Source organism: Capsicum annuum, unplaced genomic scaffold (genome assembly GCF_002878395.1).
Source record: "Capsicum annuum cultivar UCD-10X-F1 unplaced genomic scaffold, UCD10Xv1.1 ctg4857, whole genome shotgun sequence".
Taxonomy (NCBI): Eukaryota; Viridiplantae; Streptophyta; class Magnoliopsida; order Solanales; family Solanaceae; genus Capsicum; species Capsicum annuum.
The window spans coordinates 297,863-314,994 of record NW_025856286.1 but is presented as its reverse complement, the minus strand read 5'-3'; the positions used below and the strand labels follow the sequence as shown (position 1 = coordinate 314,994).

General features: G+C 38.1%; 2 pseudogenes; one reads left to right on the top strand and one right to left on the bottom strand.

Annotated features, from left to right (window-relative positions):
• Positions 1 to 335: 335 nt before the first annotated feature.
• Positions 336 to 1,975, bottom strand: LOC124892563 (annotated as a pseudogene).
• Positions 1,976 to 5,107: 3,132 nt separating this feature from the next.
• LOC124892562 lies at positions 5,108 to 16,732 on the top strand (annotated as a pseudogene).
• The last annotated feature ends 400 nt before the right edge of the window (positions 16,733 to 17,132 follow it).

Sequence of the window (17,132 nt, the reverse complement as noted above, 5' to 3'; positions counted from 1 at the left end):
GGAAAGTCGACAATCTATGGAATATCTATCGATGGAATGCTTAAGTTTCATTCATGATGAGATCGAGTCACCGTGTGCCAGTTGGGGGACATATTGGGAACAATTCCTTCAAGGGCCTTCCCCGTGCATTGAACATTCAACTCAGAATTGGTACGGACAAGGGAAATCTGATTATTTAATTACAATAAAGCATTGCAATGGTCCCAATGGATGTTCACGCAATGTAATTTTTGTCCAGTACTCTGAATGTTAAAGTGAAGAAATTCAACCAAGCGTAGGTAAACGACTGGAGTAAATATGACTCTCTTAAGGTAGCTAAATTCCTCATCATCTAACTAGTGACGTGCATGAATGGATTTATGAGATTCCCACTGTCCCTATCTACTATCCAGCAAAACCATAGCCAAGAGAATAGTCTTTGAAGAATCTGCAGGGAAAGAAAACTCTGTTGAGCTTGAGGCACTGCCCCTCTTTTTGGACCTAAGGCTCGCTCTATTGGACGATTGGAGCAGAAAACATTGTCAGGTAGGGAGTTTTTCTGGTGTGGCACATCTGTTAAAAGATAACACAGGGTCCTAAGATGAGCTCAATTAGAATAGAAATCTCGTATGGAACAGAAGAATAAAAGCTTGTTTGAGTCTGATTTCCAATATGAATACGAACCGTGAAAGAATGTCCTAACAATCCTTTAGACCTTTGAAATTTGAAGCTAGAGAAGTCAGAAAAGTTACATAGGGATAACTAGCTTGTGGCACGCAAGCGTTCATAGCGACCTTGGTTTTTGATTGTTCGATGTCAACTCTTCCTATCATTGTGAAGCAGAATTCACCAAGTATTTGATTGTTCACCCACAGATAGGGAATGTGATCTGGGTTTAAACATCATAAGATAGGTTAGTTTTACCCAACTTATGACAGTGTCATAAAAGTAATTCAACCTAGTACGAGAGGAATCATTGATTCACATAATTAGTTATCGCGCTTATAGTTGAAAAGCCAGTGGCGCAAAGATCTTTTGTGCTTGATTATAACTAAAGACCTATAAATCAAAATTTGGGCTAAAGCAATGCATGCGCCCTCCTTCCATTTGGTGACCCACAGTAGGGGCATGTGTTATAGTCTAAGCCATCATGGCAAAAGGTTTGTGGTGGCGTCCTTGCAATACAATTTTTATGGAGCTGCAAGAAAAATCCTTTAAAGATAACTTAAATATAAGACAGGGTATTGTAAGTGGCAGAGTGGCCTTACTACCATGATCCACTTAGATTCATCCCTTTGCCGCTCTGATTCTTCCCTCCCTCTCTAATCCAATCATTTTTTGTCCATCTCCAAAAGAGGTTTGTGCATCAATCTTGGAAAATTCCACTATGTTTTGTGAGTTCACCTCGCCCTAGAGCATGCTGCGGCATAGCCTTAGCTGAGTTACCCACTTAGTTTTCAAGTGTCGCGTGCGTTCCATCCCAAATAATTAAGTATGATGTCAAGTGGTCTTTTGTGAAAAACTACAGCTTCGTAATTAGAGGTTTTTTGTGACACATAGTATGGCTCAAGAGCCCAATGATGCATTGAGGCTAACTTCGGTGCGTGGAGACATGTCTCAATTAGAGGTTTTTGTGACCGTTATGTAAAATCCTATAGATATGTCCAATGAACCTAGGATCCAATGTTCAAAGAAAATTGACAACATATAACGGTCGATGTTAAATACTGAAGAACCTACAGTGGCCAACTGTTAGACCCTCAATCTCATACATGATGGCTAACATGACTATGTCAAGGTGAACATTGGCCTTGACATGTACCAAGAAAAGAAATATTATATTGTGGCGGCTATGAAATAGAAAACAACTATTAATGACCAAGGTGGCGGGAGTGATGGCAAGGCAACCTTGGGAACATGAAGCAACGACAGGCACGTGGCACCTATACGGGCATGGGTGAAGTGACAAAGGCATGGCATGACACTGGCGTACCATTGACATTGGCATGACATTTTGACTAGCATAGCATAGGCAATGGCATGGGCATTGGCATGGTCAACACAGTGTCACGGCATAGGTAGTGGCATGGCGCATGCGCAGGCAATGATATGACACTAATGCTTGCAAGGCGAGGCACCACTGAGAAGCATGGAAAGACAAAGAGAAAATGATCAAGTGTTGGAAAAGATGGAAATTGGCTAAGTGTTTAACATTGGAAAAATTAGCTAAGATGGCAAGGTTTCCCATGTGCTAGTTACATGGGGCAGTTGCTATGTTTGAATTATGAATGTTTTAAACATTTGTTATTCTTAGAATGTATTTTAATGCTTAGATCAGGTTGTTGATTCATGTGATAAGCATGCAGCCATGTCCAATGGTATGCTGCCAGGTGTGATTGGTTGTAACTACTGTAACATCCTATGTGCAGTTTATTTAAGTGTAGATGGAAATTGTACAAGGAAGGGAGAGTTATTGTATGCCTTTGTACAATTCATGTGACATTATCCTTTGTAATTCTGCGAGAATAAGAAAGGTTAGGAAATTGTTTCTTGTACATTGTTGAGTGCTTTATGTTTTTGCAAACTTAGTCTATTATACTTAGACTGTGCACTGTGTTTGTGGCTGAAGTGTTTTGATGTGGTGCAACAGCTAAGAAGTGGTGATGTTAAATAAAACGCCCCCATTATAACTGGTATAAGAGTGTTGTTGTATGAAAATGGTGGCTGTCACTCAATTAAAAAAAGATGTTACACAAGTTTGGAACTTCAATGAAATTACTGACAAAATCAAACAAATTAAAGGTTTGGTGGATTTGATAACTTAGATCAATGCCTAGAAGGAAGAACTGGCACTGTTGCATAGCCATTCTGATGAATGGTCCATGCAATTTTTTAGCACACACGAGGCCTTGAAGTCGCTGGTGCAAGACCAAGCCAAGGTGATGTCAGACCCGTAGATAGAGATGATAGGGCTGCGACGTGTTGTGGTTACGTCTAGGCAGTCTCATGACGGCAATTTCAATCTCATAATTCATGATCCCAAACCTTTTGGGGGTGCTAGAAATACCAAGGAATTGGAGAATTTTCTACGGGATATGGAGCAGTATTTCTCTACTGCCCGAGTTGATAAAACGGACAAGTTAAACATCACCACGATGTACTTAACGGGTGATGTAAAATTATGGTGGAGGACTAAGAATGCGAATGATGAAAGTGTTGGATGTGCCAAAATTGATTCTTGGGAAAAGTTGAAAAAGGAAATAAGGGACCGATTCCTTCCTAGTAATGCCTCATAAATTGCCAGAAACAAGTTAAAAAGGCTAAGGCAACATAGAACAATTCGTGAATATATCAAAGAATCTAGTTCTTTGATGTTAGACATCCAAAACTTGTATTGTGAAAAAAAGTTACATAACTTCATCTAAGGAATGTAGGCATGGGCCCATAACAAACTAAGGAGGCTGAATATGAAAGACTTGCCTAGTGCAATTGCTACAGCTAACTCATTGGTGGATTTTTGCTCAACTCATTTTGATTCTAACATTCCCACTTCCTCAAAGTCTAAGAAGAAGGCTGAGAAGAAAGCGAAAGGGAAGAAAGAAAGACAAAATAACAAGGGTGATAAGAATAAGGCCACATAAAATACTGGAAACAACAAGAACATATGGAAAGATGGCAACACAAAGAGCTGTTGGACTTATGGTGGACTGTATTTGGCCAAGAGTTGTCCCAATCATGAAAGAGTTAATGCTATGCTTGATATAAATATGAATCAAGATGGGGGTGACTAAGTTGTTTTATCTTTGGAAAATCCTTTAAGTTTGTCAGTAAACCATATCAGTTTATTGAATGTTGTTGGTGAATCCTCAAAGTTATTCAACCCTCATGGTGCTTTAATTCACATAGACATGAAAGTTGATGGAAATGGTGTATACCGGGGCCGCTCATACTTTGTCGGATGCTAAAGTTGCTGCAAAATATGGACTAAAGTTGAAGAAACGTCCATCCTATGTAAAAACAATGAGTTCCTAGGCACAAGCCATTGTAGGCACGACTTATGATGTACAGATGGTGATTGGGAGTTGGACGGGAAAACATAACTTCATGGCTATACTATTGGGTGATTTTGAAGTCATTCTAGGAAAAGATTTCCTTAGAAAATTTCACTTAGTTCATTTTACTCACTTGGATGGAGTGATGATCATGGAAGAGGCCAATCTAAATCTCATTAAGGCTACTAATCCTTATGGAGAAGAGAATAAATTAAAAAAAAAAGCCCATTATTTCTGCTATTACGGTTGAGAAATAATTGAAGAAAGGTGATAAAACATTCCTTGCTACAATGATTGAAGTAAAACCAGCTGTGAAGGTTAAGGTACTAGACTGTGTTGCTGAAGTATTGAAGCAATTTGCTGATGCGATGCCTCACGAGTTGCCTATAAAGTTACAGCAAAGAAGGGACATTGATCACAAGATAGAGTTGATGTCATGTTCTATTGCCCCTGCACAGGCTCCTTATAGAATGGCTCCCAAAGAGTTGGATGAACTATGGAAACAATTAAATGAATTATTCGACGCGGGCTTGATTCAACCTTCTAAGGTTCCTTATGGTGCTGCTGTTTTGTTCCCAAAGAAGCAGGATGATTCAATGCGGATGTATATGGACTACTGGGCATTGAATAAAGTGGTATGTAAAGAACAAGTACCTTGTCCCATTGGTGTAGGATCTCGTAGATAGGCTAAGCAAGGCATGCTAGTTCACAAAGATCGATTTATGATAGGGTTATTGGTAGGTTTGAATTACAGAAGGAGATGAGCCAAACACCATGTGTGTTATAAGGTATGGTTTATATAAGTTTCTTGTTATTCCATTTGTATTGACAAACATCTTCACAATGTTCTGCAACTTGATGAATAATGTGTTGTTGATTACCTAGACGATTTTGTATTGGTATATCTAGATGACATAGTCATTTATAGTTGCTCCCTTGATGAACATTCTGAATATTTGAAGTTGGTATTATCCCATTTAAAGGAGTATAGACTTTATGTTAAGATGGAAAAGACCGAGTTTGCTAAATAGGAAGTGAAGTTCCTTGGGCACCTAGTTAGTCAAAACAAAGTGAGGATGGATCCAAAGAAGGTGCAAGCGGTTATTGAATGGCAGCTTCCTAATGGGGTCAAAGAATTAAGATCATTTTTAAGGCTATCTAACTATTACCGCAAGTTTATTGCATGTTATTCTAAGAAAGTCACTACTTTGATAGATTTGCTGAAGAAAGATGTCAAGTGGGTATGGTCTGATAAGCGGGATGCAACATTTCAGATGCTGAAGGAATCTATTGCCTCAAAATACATATTAAAGCTGGCAGACTTTGAGTTGCAATTTCAAGTACACACTGATGCGTCAGACAAAGTTATGGGGGCATGTTGGTGCAATAGGGCCATCTTGTAGCCTTTGAAAGTAAAAAATTGAGTTATACTGAGCAAAGATATTCGACCTATGAAAAAGAGATAGTTTCAATAGAGCATTCTTTGCAGACTTGGAGGGTGTATTTGCTAGGTACTCAGCTTTTGGGGCAGACATACAATGCTGCAAGCACTTTCATTAAAATACAGAAGAAGTTGAGTCCAAAGCAGACTCAATGGCAAGAATTCCTAGCTGAGCAAGAATTCTTGTGGGAGCAGAAACCAGGGAAGCACAACAAGGTTTCGGAAAGAGGTATTTTTTGCAGTATACTCTATTGGTAGGCTTTAATGTGATTTTTTGGATAGAATTAAATTATGTGCTGCTAATGACCCACTCTATGTGAAGTGGATGGGTTATGTGAAAGATGGTATCATACGAAGGTATTGGATAGAGGATGATCTCTTTTAGTTTAAGTGGGGTGGAATCGTGATACCTCAGGGTGGTGGATTGTATAATGACATAATGGAAGAGGTGCATGACACTCCTTGGGATGCCCATCTGGATGTTGAGCGAAAGTTAGCTCTACTGTCCCATGTATATTTTTTGCCAAAGATAGAAGATGACATTAAAGCATATGGGAAGACTTGTTAGGTAAGCCAAAGAAATAAGACTGAACGTATGAAAGAGGTAGGTTTGTTATAGTCTCTACCTATTTCCTAAGGTAGATGTCAATGCGTTGATTTCTAAGCAGATGCTAAGATATTTGAGGATTTTAACTGAGAATAATTGTAAAGTCTTAAGAAACTTTGTTGTTTTTAATTATTTTCTCTTTGATATTCTAGTAAAAGTCAAGATGCAAGAGAACCAGCAATAATGGAAGTGAAAGAGTTGATTTGTGAGAAAGTAGAGGGGGAATTATAGCTGATGACTTATCTGATAAGTCGTTAGCCTTATGATAAGCTATCAGATTTGTTGTCAGCCTTAGAAAGAGAATGAGATTCAGCGAAAAGAAGTGACGACAACCTGTGATAGGCCGTCAGAGTTGTAATAAGCTGTCAGACTCATCATTAGGCTTAGGTTGTGATTGAGCACTTGAAGTGAAGAACCAGCGACAATTCTAATAAGTTATCACAAGTTTGATAAGCCATCAGGCTTCATCGTTAGCTGAAGACAGAACTTGTTCAAATATGAAGAGGAGCCAACGACATTCTTGATAAGGCATCAGACTCTTGAAAAGCCATCAAACATGTCGTCATCTGTCCGAGAAAATACTATGATCTGTGATTTTTTTTCATAATTTGGATGAAGTATTTAAAGCATATGTTAGAGTTTTCTAATCAAAAGGGGGCGGAACATCTTAAACTTAAGGGGGGGGGGGGAAGAAAAAGACAGCTCTTTTTGGGTCTCAAAACTTCGAATTCAATTTTCATTGCTTTGATTTAGTTGTGGGAATTTTCTCTTGAACTTGGAAGAAAATAAACTTCAAACTTCATCTTTTGTATGTTTAATTACTTTGAATGATGAATATAATTGTTGCTATCTCTTCCTTTTTCATGTGGCACTAAAACCCACAATTAGGGTTGTGGGATCTATGATTATTCCTCTATAGATTTAATAGTTGGTAAGGGTTTGAGTGATTGTGGAGACATCTTGAAAATTCCTTTGTTATGATTATTATTTATTGGTTGCAAACAATAAATTCTGCCTTATGTTGATTTGCTCGAACTGAGAAATAAACCAAAGGTAGCGAATTATCAACAAGGATTTGGGAAGGTTAAGATCCCATCTAATCATTAATGTTGTAAATAGAATGATTTCCTAAGTTCAAGAGAATTAGGGAGTTCAACATCTAAGTATGTTGAGAAACACTTACATGGATTGTCGAAACTGATAGTTTAGTATTTCCCACAAGTCAAAAGAACCTAACACTATAGCTATTGTTTAATGAGGATTAGTAATCATAGTGATCACGACCCTAGTTTCTCGTTATCATTTATTTGAACCATTAAAATTTTAGCTCTGAGCTCTGAAGCAAGTTAAAACTTTAATATTTGTTTGATCATCAAAAATCCCTATTTTATCTTTTCGTATCATTTATTTGAATTCAACTTTTAGCTATAGTTTCAAATTAGTTTAATCACCACACAAATTATTCCTTGTGGATTCGACCCTGACTCCAAAGTTGGGTTAATATATTGACATTGACCGCCTTGCACTAAATTGACGTATAAGTTAAGCGTTATCAAAAATGACGCCGTTGTCGGGGGTATTGAGCTGCTTTGGAATTTTAGCTTACTTGGTTGAATTCAAACTTTTAAATATTTGTTTAGTTTTTTCTATTTCCTTTTATATTTATTTTTTCTCACACCTTTCTTGAGATGTCATCCTAGATAGAAGGTTTTTTGAGTGATGATGATTTTTGTTATTATTGTGGGAGACCATATTATGAGGCTTACTTTCTAGATTTAGATGGAAGTGCATGGACGGGACCTTAACAATATGATACAGACACTGTTCTAACTTAGGAATAGATTGTAACTTGGTGTTTATCTTATGGTCAAATTGATCACTCTAAAGATATGTATGCTATCACGATTCAAACGGACAAATGAATGAAATGAATTTTAGAGAATTAAGCATAGTTATGTGCAGAGCTGAGGAGTTACCACTTCTGCCATGTCTACAATAGCTAAACAAAGAAGAATATGAGGATGACATTACCCAATTTTTGGCTAAAACACAAGAATCGCAGCCACTCGATTGACATCTTGATATTGAGACTAACATTGAGAAGGTGGATAAAAGTGAAGGTGTTGAGGATAGTGTTAATTTTGAAGTAGGATTTTATTGGGCCACATTCGAAGCACTTTTCTACATTATATTTAGATGATATCTTGTTAGTGGAATCATTTAAAATAGTAGAAGAGTGTGAAGATAAGGAACAAGAATCCTATATTCTTTATTTTACATGAGACCAGCAATATAAAAACACACCTCACTTTATGGCCGAGTGGTTTACCATGTATATTCTATTACTTGATTCCTTAATTTTTGTACCACCCCCTATGAGTGAGGCAAAAATATGGACTCTAAGTTGGGAGTGAAATTCATATCCTTAAGGTGGAGGAAAAAACTGAGTTGGGTCATGCCACGACACTAAATTAGGCGTTGCTTGGGAGGCAACCCAAGGTATTTTGTTGTTTGTATTCGTATTATATGATTGACATCAGATCTTTACACCCATGGTGCCACAGGTATGTTTCTCTCTTGTTTTGGTTTGACGTCTTGGGGACATTGCATGATTTTAAGTTGATGGTGGGGCTACTTGTGGGTGTTGATGTCCTCTTGGAGTTTTTGTTGACATGCCTGTTTTCCCCAGAGTCTTTTTCCTAGTAGATCTAGCATGATTAGGCATATTATGATTTGTTGTAAAATATTATTGTTGAGTAGGAGAAATGCAAGTACCTTAGGAAGTTAACATGTTTTTGTTGATTTTTGAACATCTCTCCAGTGGACTGTTTTATAATTGTGTGATATGCATTTATGTGTGGCTATTGTGCATATTTTTAAAGCAATAGTACTAGTGACATGATAACCATTGCTAAACAATTGCATGAACTGAATGGGTAGTAGCTTGTGATGTACCTTTGTGCCATGTGTGTGTGAGATACTACCTATCTCCTGTTGTGTGTTAAAACCAGGACTTTCCCGATTGGTGTTTCCTTGGTTGTAGTATAGCGGTTAGGAAAGGATCATAGGCCATTATTGATATTAGTTCACTTTTATCCTAAATGACCTTCCATGTTTGAATAATATCCCTTGATCCTAATTCTAAGCCTGAATGCCTATTTTTTTGTGTTGCCTATCACCTTCCTATTTGTATCACAATAAACCTGTTTTGGTCCTAGTCCTCCTTGGACATTGTGTACCTTGACTTAGGCGAATAGCCTAAGTTGAGGGTGGCTATCATAGGGATGCATGATTTAAAGTGAGTATGACGAAGGTTAATAAAAAAATATGCTTGGCTAGGTGTGGTAGAAAAAGAATGAGAAAAGAAAAGCTGTGAAAAAAAGAAAATAAATGAATAAAAACTGCACCCAGCTTAAATGTGCTTTAATCAAGAAAGGGAGAAATAAGGTAAATGTTTATAAGTGAGACCCCAAAAATAGTGTAGTTCCAACGAGGCTTAGTTACTTTAAATATCCTTGTTTATCATACCATCCCCAATCCTACATTATAAGCTGAAGAAAATTCCTACAATGATCCTAACTTAACTGTCTGAAAGCTTTGGTAATGAAAATTAGGGTAAGATTATGGTATTTGTCATACATTCACTGGAACTTTTTTCTGATAGTGCGTGTCTCTTGACCATCCCCGCATTGACATGCTTGAGTTCACATATGAGTGAGAAGGGACTTCTTTGTAGTAAGGGCACACTGAACTGATGCCATATCTTTATTCCTGTGTGTCGCATTATTGTTCTGTAATAATATGCACAGTTGTTGTTTTTAAATTAATTGACCTTTATGATAGTGAAGATGTTTTTAGATAATATGGATGGTTGACTGCCGAATGTACTTTGTATCCTCTATGTTGTGTTTTAGTTGCTTGAGGACAAGTAATTATTTTAAGTTAAGGGTGTTGATATGTGAGTAGATGTTAACACATTTGAGGCTTTTAACTAAGAATAATTGCCAAGTCTTAAGGAACTTTTGTCATATTTGATTGTTCTCTCTTTAATATTGCAGTAAAAGTCAAGATGCAAGAGAACCAGCAATAATGGAAGTAAAAGAGTTGATTTCTGAGCAAGTAGAGAGGGTAGTATAGCTGGCGACTTGTCTAATAAGTCGTCAGCCTTACCGTTATCCTTAGACAGAGAATGAGATTCAACTAGAAGAAGTGATATAACCTGTGATAGGCCGTCAGAGTTGTGATAAGCCGTCAGGCCTAGGCAGTGCTAGAGAACGTGATGTGAAGAAGCGATGATAATTCTGATAAGTCGTCACATGTCTGATAAGCCGTCAGGCTTCATCATCAGCTGAAGATAGAACTTGATCGAATGTGAAGAGGAGCTGAAGACATTCTTGATAAGGTATCGGACTCCTGATAAGCAGTCCCACACGTCGTCATTTTTCTGAGAAAATACTGTGATCTATGATTTTGTTTCCATAATTAGGATGAAGTATTTAGAGCATATGTTAGGTTTTTCTAATCAAAAGGGGGCAGAACATCTTGAACTTGGGGGAAAAAAAAAAGAAAAAGACACCTCTTTTGGGGGCTCAATACTTAGAATTAAATTTTCCACTCTTTGATTTGGTTATGGGAATTTTCTCTTAAACTTGTAAGAAAATCAACTTTATACTTCAGCTTTTGTATGTTTAATTACTTTGACTGATGAATATAATTGTTGTTTTCTCTTTCTTTTTCATGTGGCACTAAAACCCACAACTTGGGTTGTGGGATCTATGATTATTCCTCTATGGATTTAATAGTTAGTTAGGGTTTGTGTAATTGCGGGGACATTTTGATATTTCTTTGTTATGATTGTTATTTATTGATTGCAAACAATAAATCCCGCCTTATGTTAATTTGCTCGAACTGAGAAATAAACTAAAGGTAGGAAATTATCAACAAGGATTTGGGAAGGTTAAGCTCCCATCTTATGATAAATATTGTAACAAGATTGATCAACTTGAGATAAAATCAGTATGAATATAATGATTTCCTAACTTCGAGAGAATTTGGGAGTTCAGCATCTAAGTAAGCTGAGAAACACTTAGATGGATTGTCGAAACTGATAGTTTGGTGTTTCCCACAAGTCACGACAACCTAACACTACAGCTATTGTTTAATAAGGATTAATAATCATAGTGATCACAACACTAGTTTCTCTTTATCATTGATTTGAACCATTGAAATTTTATCTTTGAGCTCTGAAGCAAGTTAAAACTTTAACATTTTTTTTATCATCAGAAAGCCCAATTTTATCTTTTTGTATCATTTCTTTAAAGTCAACCTATAGCTATAGTTTCAAATTAGTTTAATCACAACTCACATTATTCCTCGTGGATTCGAACCCGACTCCAAAGTTGGGTAAATATATTGACGATGGTCACCTTGCACTAAATTGACAAGTAAGTTGTGAGTTCTCATACATCCATAATGGTGGTGGTGGATAGGTTCTCAAAGTATGTTGGTTTTTTTGCTTTTCCAATCAGTTGCTGGACAGAAGTTGCTATGAGATTATTCTATTAGATTGTGATTAATTACTTCGGTTTTCCAAGTGAAATCGTGAGAGATAGATATGCGCGGTTCATTAGTCAGTTCTGGTATTCATTATTTAGAATAATGGGGATGGATCTAAAGTTTTCCACAGCAAATCATCTTTAAAATAATGGCTAAACTAAGAGGATAAATTACTTGCTAAAACACTACCTAAGGCAGTATATGACAGTAAGCCAACGGAATTGGGTAGACTTGTTGGATACAATGTAGTTTTGTAACAATCTACACAGGTCATCAATAATATAAAAGAGCACATTTTAACTTATCTTAGGCATGCAGCCTATGACACTATTGGAGGTGGTGACTCTGAAGAGTAAACACAAGAATCTTGCCACTTATAGATATGCAAAAGATAAGAATGAGATGTTTGTTGAGGCATAAGACAACTTGAGAAAGTCCCAAAAATGCATGAAGAAGTATGTTGAACAACATAGATGTGTGGTAGAATTTAGTGTGGGAGACAAAGTACTTCTAAAGCTCACTCGAAAAATATTGAAATAGGTTATGAGAAAGATAAGGAGTAGGGGACTGATCCCAAGGTATGACGGCCTATTCGAAGTTATAGAAAAGGTTGGAGAAGTTTCTTATAGGTTGGACTTGCCAGAAAGGTTAAAGATTCAGCTTACACTTTATGTCAGCTTTCTGAAAATGTATAATGAAGATACTGAAGATTTGGGAAAAATAAAAATAAATGGGCCCATCTTTTGATTGTGATATAGTATAAATAAAAGATGGAGAAGATAATTGATAAATGGACCATGTGTTACAATAAAAAGAGTACTAAGACAGAATTCATGATTCAATGGAAAGGTTCAATCGAAGAAGATGCTATTTAGGGGAAGGCTCAGAACTTGTGGTAGCTTGACAATCTAATTAAAGGCTAACTAAAAACAACCTCAATGAGGGCGTTGAGTTCTTATGGTGGGAAAGCTTTGTTAGACCCCCAGTCTAAGACATGATGGTTGACTCGGACATAAAAACGGTGCACATTGGTCTTGACATGTGCCAGGATAAGCAAGGTGATGCTATGGTGGCTATAAAAATGCAGGAAACTATTGTTGACCGAAGTGGTTGGAGTGATGGCAAGGCATCTTTTGGTAAATGAGGTGATGATAGGCGCATGGAAACTATGCGGGCATGTGTGCAGTAACAAAGGCATGATACGACACTAGCATAACATTGGCACTGGCATAGCACAGGCAATGGCATGGCACAAGCAATGGCATGGCACAGACGTGGGCATTGGCATGGTCAAGATAGTGTCACAACATAGACAGTGGTGTGGCCTAGGTAGTGACATGGCTGACGTAGCAATATAGCACAGATAGCGGCATAGCACAAGCGCAGGCAATCACATGACACAGGAATGACATGATGCTAGAAAGGAGAGGCATGGTTGAGAACAATGGCAAGACAAAGATGAAATGAGCAAAGATTGGAAAGGCTGGACATTGGCTAAGTGTTGAACATTGGCAAAATTAGCTAAGAGGGCAAGGCTACCCATGTGCTAGTCACATAGGACAGTTACTAAGTTTGAATTTTGAATGTTGTAAGCATGTGTTATTTTCTGAATGTATTTGAATTCTTAGATCAGGTTGTTCAGTTGTGTGAGAAGCATGCTTCCAGGTGTTGTTGCTTGTAACTATTCTAATTGCCCAAGTGCAGTCTATTTAAGTGTTGCTAGAAATTGAACCAGGAAAGGAGAGTTACTGTATTTTTTTGTACAATTTGTGTGACAATATCCATTGAAATTATGTGATAATAAAAAGGTTGGGAACTCATTTCCTGTACATTGCTGAGTGCTTTACATTTCTGCAAACTTAGTATATCATATTTAGACTGTGAAGTGTGTGTGTGGCTAAAATATCCAGTATGATCCACTGCCAAGCAGTAGTATTGTGAAAAGAAAATACCCCTGACTCACCTACCATGGTGGTGTCTTTGTGGAGTTGGTTGTCCGTGTATCAGCACCTTGATCCACTAGACACCATGTGCCAATGGCTCAAACCACCATGGGTAGCAACGACTACAAAGCACTATGACACCGTGCACCACAGCACCAAGGAATTATGGCGCCATGTACTAAGGCACCGCGGCACCATAACACAAAGGCACCGCGCCGCCATAGCACCATAGCACTGCGCACTATGGCGCCATGGCACAAAAGCACCAATGCATCCTAAATTAGGAACTGTGTACTTGACACACATGGGCCCGTGCACCCGCTGTGAGTGAACGAAGTCCCCACGACACCATAGCCACTATGAAATTACCATGGCACCGTGAAAAAATCAAAAGAGAGTAAACCTAGGTTCGATCATCCAAGTATTTTCATAGCGTTCATCCATCTTCCTCACCATTGCATACACCTTTCATTACTTACATTCTCTAAGAGTTTTTGATAGTATTTCAATGCTACCTCATATGTTGAGACGGTTTTCTTATTTCCCCTTATTAATTTTATAAATATAAATATTTTATATAATTATGTTATACGTACAAATATGCACTAAATTATTGGTTTAAGGTTACTTCATGCGTGAGAAATATTTTTCTAATGTTTGTATAATTTTAAAATGTTTTTTTCCTGTTTTCTTATTTATTTTATTTATTTTTTGAATCTTCATAAATAATATTTGAAAAAAAAAATTTTCTTAATGAGAATTATCATTTACAAATTACGTGACTCTTTTGTGAGTGCATGTGCTCGGTCTTACATCAAAATGTTTAGTTTTGGTCTGTACATGTCCAGTATGATTCTCTAAAAAAATCATGTCTAATCTTGGAAATTCAGTAATTTTTTTAGCATTTATAAGGGGAGTAGACATATTCAAGGGCATGTCGCATGCAGTGTGGGCATATGGCAGCATGCATGGCTAGTTCGTGGGAGCTGTTGGTGCCCACAAAATTACGTTGATCATGCTTTATTGTGCACTTGTGTCGGCTATCAGTGGCATCTTACATGAAAGGGATATTGGCATTTTATTTCACACTAAGCAGTGCTTTTATATGTGCGGTGAGCTCTAGATGTTGCTCGCGGGGAAAGCTCCAAGTTATACATGGATAGGACCGAGCCGAATATCTACTGAGCACCAGTGCCCGACGTGGGCAGCGACCATGTACTAGCCTCAAAGTGCCTTCATCTACTCTGCTCCCCCCAAGGGTAGGTTATCCTATCAAGCCATACTTATTTTAGCCTTGCAATGTCTGCATGGGTAGTAGCGCATGACATATATTATTGGGCATTGGGACCGGTTTTGGGCATTCATTACTGATTCATTTGAACGCACGGTGTGTGAGTTATGTTCAGCATGTGCAGTTAGGTTGGATCCCTACTCAAGAAGCGATGTCTTGATCTGCCTACCATCTCAGTCATGGGGAAAGAGAAATTTAGGCTTGCTCGAAGTCAATTTCCTATGTTTCATAGAAAATGCCTAGGCATTATCAAATATTATTGATCGGGCTTTGCCCCTCGTATTTGTACGTGGGGTGAATCAAAAGGCTACCCTCGCATCCCTCACCTTCCTCGGTTTGTCATACAATACGATAAATGCAGTGGGTATAGGGTTTTTATCGGCTCCTATTTTCCCTAGATGATGCATCTTACAAATGGCGGTTTCACTCTCCTTGAACCCATTCATACACTTTCAGGAAGGCTGGGTTCATGCGACACTAGCATCGATGAGGAATGCTACCTGGTTGATCCTTGCAGTAGTCATATGCTTGTCTCAAAGAATAGGCCATGCATGAGTAAGTATGAATAAATTTAGACTGTGAAACTCCGAATGGCTCATTATAGAGCTAATACATGCAACAAAACCTGACTTTTGGAAGGGATGTATTTATTAGTTAAATGGTTGACGCGGGCTCTGCTTGTTACTGCAGTAATTTATGATAACTCGATGGATCGCACGACCATCATACCGATGACGTATCATTCAAATTTCTATCCTATCAACTTTCGATAATAGGATACTGGCCTATCATGTTGGTAATGCGTGATGGAGAGTTAAGGTTCAATTCTAGAGATAGAGCCAGAGAAACAGCTACCACATCCAAGGAAGGCAGCAGGCGCACAAATTACCTAATCCTGACACAGGGAGGTAGTGACGACAAAATAACAATGCCGGGCTCAATAAGTTTGGTAATTAGAATGAGTACAATCTAAATCCCCTAACGAGGATGCATTGGAGGACAAGTCTGGTGCCAGCAGCTGTGGTAATTCAAGATCCAATAGCATTTATTTAAGTTTTTGAAATTAAAAAGCTTATAGTTGTAATTTTGATGGGCCGGAAGGTCCACCTATGGTTTGTACCAATCGTCTCGTCTCTTCTGTTGGCGATATGCACCTGGACCTAACTCTACGGGTCATGCGTCTGGCTCTTTTATTTGAAGAAATTAGAGTTCTCAAAGCAAGCCTACGCTCTGTATACATTAGCATGGATAATATTATAGGATTTTTGTCCTATTATATTGGCTTTCGAGATCGAAGTCATGATTAATAGGGACAAATGAGGGCATTCATATTTCATAGTCAAAGGTGAAATTCTTGGATTTATGAACGATGAATAACTGCGAAAGCATTTGCCAAGGATGTTTTCATTAATCAACAATGAAAGTTTGGGGCTGAAAGACGATCAGATACCGCCCTAGTCTCCACCATAAATGTTGTCGACCAAGGATCGATGGACGTTGCTTTTAGGACTCTGCCGACACCTTATGAGCAATCAAATTTTTTGGGTTTTGGGGAGAGTATGGTCGTAAGGGTGAAACTTTAAGGAATTGATGGAAGGGTACCACCAGGAGTGAAGCCTGCCGCTTAATTTGACTCGACAAGGGGAAACTTACTAGGTCCAGAACTAGTATAGATTGACAATATGAGAGCTCTTTCTTGATTCTTTGGGTGGTGGTGAATGGCCATTCTTAGTTGGTGGAGCAATTTGTCTGGTGATTTCTATTAACGAATATGACCTCAGACTGCTAACTAGATATGTGGAGGTATCCCCTCGCGGCCAGCTTCTTAGAGGGACTATGACATCTTATGTCATAGAAGTTTGAGTCAATAATAGGTATTTGATGCCCTTATATATTGTGGGCAACACGCGTTCTACAATAATGTATTCAATGAGTTTATAGACTTAGCCGAGAGGCTCGGGTAAACTATTAAATTTCATCATGATGTGGATAGATTATTGCAATTATTGGTCATTAACTGGCCGAGTTGTGCCTCCGACGCTATTATTGGCCTTATATGACCGGGTTGTGCCTTCTTTTAGATCGTTTTGACTATCTTTCCGCCCTTTGTACACACCGCCCATCACTCCTACCGATTGAACGATCAAGTAAAATGTCTAGATCACGGCAACGAGGGCAGTTCGCTGCTCGCGACATTTTTATGAGTCCATTGTAGCTTATCATTTAGACGAATGATAAGTCGTAACAAGGATACCATAGGTGA